General features: G+C 39.8%; 1 long non-coding RNA gene across 1 annotated transcript in view; it reads left to right on the top strand.

The window, feature by feature from the left end:
* Nucleotides 1-3,526, top strand: part of LOC138357840 (uncharacterized) — a 7,393-nt gene extending 3,867 nt beyond the window's left edge. The window contains exon 3 of the long non-coding RNA XR_011225156.1: nucleotides 3,219-3,526. This is a non-coding gene — a long non-coding RNA (uncharacterized lncRNA). The remainder of the gene's footprint in view (nucleotides 1-3,218) is intronic.
* The last annotated feature ends 1,910 nt before the right edge of the window (nucleotides 3,527-5,436 follow it).

The following is a 5,436-nucleotide window of genomic DNA, read 5'->3' as shown; positions in this document are numbered from 1 at the left end:
AATCATCTAAATTTCTTATCCATCCCATTATCTTAGCATCATCAGCAAACATGTTTATATAATTCTGTATTCCAACTGGTAGATCATTTATGTAGACAATGAACATTTCTGGTGCATGTACTGTGGTACTCCACTTGTGACACTTCTCCAGTCCGATTGCCTCTGATTACTGCCCTCATTTTTCTATCAGTCAGAAAATTTTTCATCCATGTTAGAAGCTTACCTGTCACCCATCCAAAATTTTCTAGTTTCCAGAACAACCTCTTATGTTGAACTCTGTCGAAAGCCTTTTTTATGTCTAGATAGATGCAGTCGACCCAACTACCTTTTTCCTTTAAAATCTCTGTGGCTCAATCATAGAAACTGAGTAAATTCGATACACAGGATCTTTCAGATCGAAAACAATACTGTCTGTGTGATATTATATAATTTCTCTCCAGGTGTTCTACCCATTTAGTTTTTATTATTTTTTTTTCAATCTTTTCACTGTTACACTTGTCAATGATTCAGGTCTATAACTGAGAGGGGTGGGTTCTTCCCTGTTGCCACTTTTGTAGATTGGAACTATGTTAGCCTTTTTCCATATGTTTGCTATGACTCCTGTACACAGGGATGCCTGAAAGATCAGGTGAAGTGGAAGGCTGAGCTCAGATGCACATTCTCTCAGAACCCATGGTGAAACTCCATCTGGACCAACTGCTTTGTTCTTACTTAGCTACTTTAGCATATTTTCCACTTCATCTCTAGACACCTCTATACGCTCTATGATGTTCTCAGAAATTCTTATTGTGTCTGGTTCTCTTTAGATTTCATTTTGTATAAACACACTTTGGAACTTTTGGTTTAATGTTTCACACATTGCATTATCATTTTCTGTGAATCTGTTTCCTATTTTCAACCTCTGGATATTATCCTTTACCTGCAATTTGTTGTTTATGAATTTGTAGAATAGGCCCAGTTCTGTTTTACATTTATCCATTATCCCTTTTTAAAAATTTCTTTCTGCCTCTCCCCTTACTGCTGTATAGTTGTTTCTCGCATCTTTGTATCGCTGGTATGATTGGGAGTTTGGCTTCTTTCTATATTGATACCTGCTTGATGGGGTTCTGCTCTTCTACTCCCCAAGCCCGGCCCGAGGCCAGGCTCGACTTGTGAGAGTTTGGTCCACCAGGCTGTTGCTTGGAGCGGCCCGCAGGGCCACATACCCACCACAGCCCGGCTGATCCGGAACTTCTCTTAGAAAACAGTCCAGTTTTCTCCTGAAGATGTCCACGGTTGTTCCGGCAATATTTCTTATAGACGCTGGGAGGACGTTGAACAACCGCGGACCTCTGATGTTTATACAGTGCTCTCTGATTGTGCCTGTGGCACCTCTGCTCTTCACTGGTTCAATCTTGCATTTTTTTCCATATCGTTCACTCCAGTATGTTGTTATTTTACTGTGTAGATTTGGGACCTGGGCCTCCAGTATCTTCCATGTGTATATTATTTGGTATCTCTCTCGTCTCCTTTCTAGAGAGTACATTTGGAGAGCTTTGAGACGATCCCAATAATTTAGGTGTTTTATCTCGTCTATGCGTGCCGTATATGTTCTCTGTATTCCCTCTATTTCAGCAATCTCTCCTGCTCTGAAGGGGGAAGTGAATACTGAGCAGTACTCGAGACGGGACAACATAAGTGACTTGAAGAGTACAACCATTGTGATGGGATCCCTGGATTTGAAAGTTCTCATAATCCATCCGATCATTTTCTGGCTGACGCAATATTTGCTTGGTTATGCTCCCTAAACATTAGATCGTCGGACATCATTATTCCCAAATCCTTGACATGCTGTTTTTCTACTATGGGAAGATTCGATTGTGTTTTGTACCCTGTATTATGTTTCAGATCCTCATTTTTGCCATACCTGAAATTTATCACTGTTAAACATCATGTTATTTTCTGCTGCCCAATCGAAAACTTTGTTGACATCTGCTTGTAGTTTTTCAATGTCTTTCATTCCATTTTTGTCTCTTTTGGTCTGTGGCCCTCTCTCAATTTCTGTTGAACCAACCCTGTTTTCTGGCCCTGCATCTCTGTTTTGGTATGAATGTTTGTGTGCCTTCATTGTATATTTTGCAAAATTTGGCATACATTTAATTTACTTCCCTGTCTAGCAACAAGTCTGCCTAATTACTTATTAAAAAAATTTTGAAGTTCCCCATAGTGACCTCTCTCTCTCTTGAAATCAAGTTTATCAACTGTTTCAATGTCCTCATTTTCTGTGTGTGTGTGTTTGGAGGCTAAGCTTGCTGATACCATGTGTGTGTGTGTTTGGAGGCTAAGCTTGCTGATACCATGTGTGTGTGTGTTTGGAGGCTAAGCTTGCTGATACCATGTGTGTGTGTGTGTTTGGAGGCTAAGCTTGCTGATACGGTGTGTGTGTGTGTGTGTGTTTGGAGGCTAAGCTTGCTGATACGGTGTGTACTCACCTAGTTGTACTCACCTAGTTGTGTTTGCGGGGGTTGAGCTCTGGCTCTTTGATCCCGCCTCTCAACCGTCAATCAACAGGTGTACAGATTCATGAGCCTATCGGGCTCTGTCATATCTACACTTGAAACTGTGTATGGAGTCAGCCTCCACCACATCACTTCCTAATGAAATAATTCCTAATAATGTGTGTGTGTGTGTGTTGGAGGCTAAGCTTGCTGATACCATTTGTGTGTGTGGTGTTTAGAGGCTAAGCTTGCTGATACCATGTGTGTATTTGGAGGCTAAGCTTGCTGATACCATGTGTGTATTTGGAGGCTAAGCTTGCTGATACCATGTGTGTGTGTGTTTGGAGGCTAAGCTTGCTGATACCATGTGTGTGTGTGTGTTTGGAGGCTAAGTTTGCTAACACCGTGTGTGTATTCACCTATTTTTACTCACCTGTTTAAATAATAATAGGGGTGTGTACCACCTCTGGTGCAATTGTAGGGACCCACAGCCTTGAAGAAAATAAAGAGTATTCAGAGAAGACCTTGTGGATTCTCACTGAACACTAATCTTTTCTTCTCCTATCACCCCTCTTATTTTGTTTTATGCTGTATTCTATTATATATCATATAAATACATAGCCAAATGGCAATATTTATTATGTCTATACAAAAAGAAGACATCCACTTTATTTTTTTTCTCTCCTTTGTTTCTATGTGGATTTTGTTGTGACTAATGATTCTCCTCCTTCCCATCAACAGGTCTTCCTCACTGGGCTTGCTCGGCTTTTGTGTTACTGTGAGGGTGCCATCATCGTTTACCCTTCAAGACTGACTCATGCTGGCATTGCATTTGTGGACTTCCCTTCACAGTAAACAGTCCTTCTCCATATGGTGATTGTCCAGGGCAAGCAGGGTGTGACTGCCATCTTGGAGAAGCAGGGTCTTTTAATATGAAGAATCTTCAGTCTTCTCTACTTATGCCAGCTTGTGACAGCCTTGCATTCTTGTTACTTCATGGCCCTTGGGCCTTTTTTATTTATTTTACATAATAAATTTTTTTATTAATACCCGTGTTTCACAAGAGATCCTTAACATTTTAAGCACCAATTGTATTGACTAATGCACGTCTTGTAACCTTTAAGACATAAATAGACAAGACATAGATAAATGAGTGAATAATACTGAGTGACTAGGTTAGGGCGAGGAACATAGTACAGTGTCTGACTTTGGAAGAATGCCTACTGTTTTAGAAACCTTATTGCTATGATCATAATCGTATGGGTTAAAAAGCATTTGTTGTCACTCCTACACTGTGGCTTGTTGAGCTTAAAACCTTTGCTCCTTGTTCGTGTTACATCTGACCTTTTGAAGAAATTGTATGAATCAATATCCTCCAAATTGTTCAGTATTTTAAAGGTTTCGCTCTATTACTCTCTCATTTGCATATATCTAAGCATATAGATTAGATATAGATTTAGATTAGATTTTTTAGTCAGGTAAAGGTACATACATTGCAGATGAGTTACAAAGGGAAAGACAATGACTAGAGTTCACTAGCTCTATTGGAAGAGAAACGTCTGCAAGACAAGTGTGGGCAAAAATTCAGGTAGCAGCGGCTCAAAACGACCCCCAACGGCTTCATTTTGTACATTCTCCAACTTGCCCATCCTACCTTTACCAAAACAAGAAATGACAGGTGCAGCATAATCAATAAGAAATCTTACAGTACTCATGTACATCTTCCGTAGCAATTGGACTCCCACTCCTTTCCACAGCATGCCAATGCCTTCAGAGGTTGTAATCTCTTCCGACATTGACTCAACAGTCTGTTCATCTCAGTTTCCAAACTCTCATGGGTATATCCAACATATATGCCTAAATATTTATATATATTAACACTCTCTATATTTTTACCGTTTATTTCCAATATAATGGGCCTCCGACTTCTACATTCAAACTTTAGTTTTGTCTTCATTAACCACTAGTCCCATGTGGTGACACTGGTTTCCGAAATTGTCCAACACTGTTTGAACCTTTGAAATATCTTTGCCCTGAAACAAAATATCATCGGCATATATGATTGGAGTTACCCAATTTGAGTATTTCTCAGATGCTATCTTATTCATTAGTACATTAAACAGGTGAGACTCAACACTCCTCCCTGAGGTGTGCAGAGTTCTTGACCTGATACCTTGAACCTTGAACCATACAACCTTGATACCACACCTGAGCCTTCCTTTCCCTGAAGATAATCCCCTATCCAGCGCAATAATCTCCCTTCAACACCAAGACCAGCTAATTCATATAAAAAATTATTAGACAGCTGATCACCTATTATATACAAAAGTTTATTTAAAATGATCCTCTCCATCATTTTACAAAAACACGAGGTTAAAGACACAGGCCTGTACTCTCCATTGGCTTTAGGGATAAGGATGATCATAGTTCTTTTTCATTTACTGGGAATTCTGCCCTCTTTATAACTAATATTAGAGGTCTAACAGCGGGCTTTTCGTCATAATGGCAAGTTCATTAAGTATTTCATAAGTTACTCCATCCTCCCCAGGGGGCGGTAGATTTCCCAACTTTAATCGCCGTTATTAGTTCTTCTCTGGTAATACCTGTGCAAGTGACATCACCACTGTTACCTGCTGTAAGTATAAAATCCTTTCTAGATCTTTCCAAGAATCAAAACGACTCTCTCGTTACAGCGGGTAATTAAATGAACTAAGTTTGGCAGCTTCCGCCCATTTATTTACGAGACCTTTTGCAAATCCTTACGGGTCAGGATGTGCAACAAAATTATGCTTTTTACCCCTTCATTTATGTCTTGCCAGATTTCCTTCAAGTTTGTTACTCCTAACTTTCTCTGCAAACTCCTGCCAATACTTGCTCCAAATTTCCTTTCTCTTCTCCGCACACTTTTATGGGGGGGATGCTTTTCTATACCAGATGTTTTCCGGTTCAATGTTGCATT

The sequence above is a fragment of the Procambarus clarkii genome, chromosome 80 (genome assembly GCF_040958095.1).
Source record: "Procambarus clarkii isolate CNS0578487 chromosome 80, FALCON_Pclarkii_2.0, whole genome shotgun sequence".
NCBI classification, from domain to species: Eukaryota; Metazoa; Arthropoda; class Malacostraca; order Decapoda; family Cambaridae; genus Procambarus; species Procambarus clarkii.
This window is presented reverse-complemented; position numbering and strand designations above follow the sequence as displayed.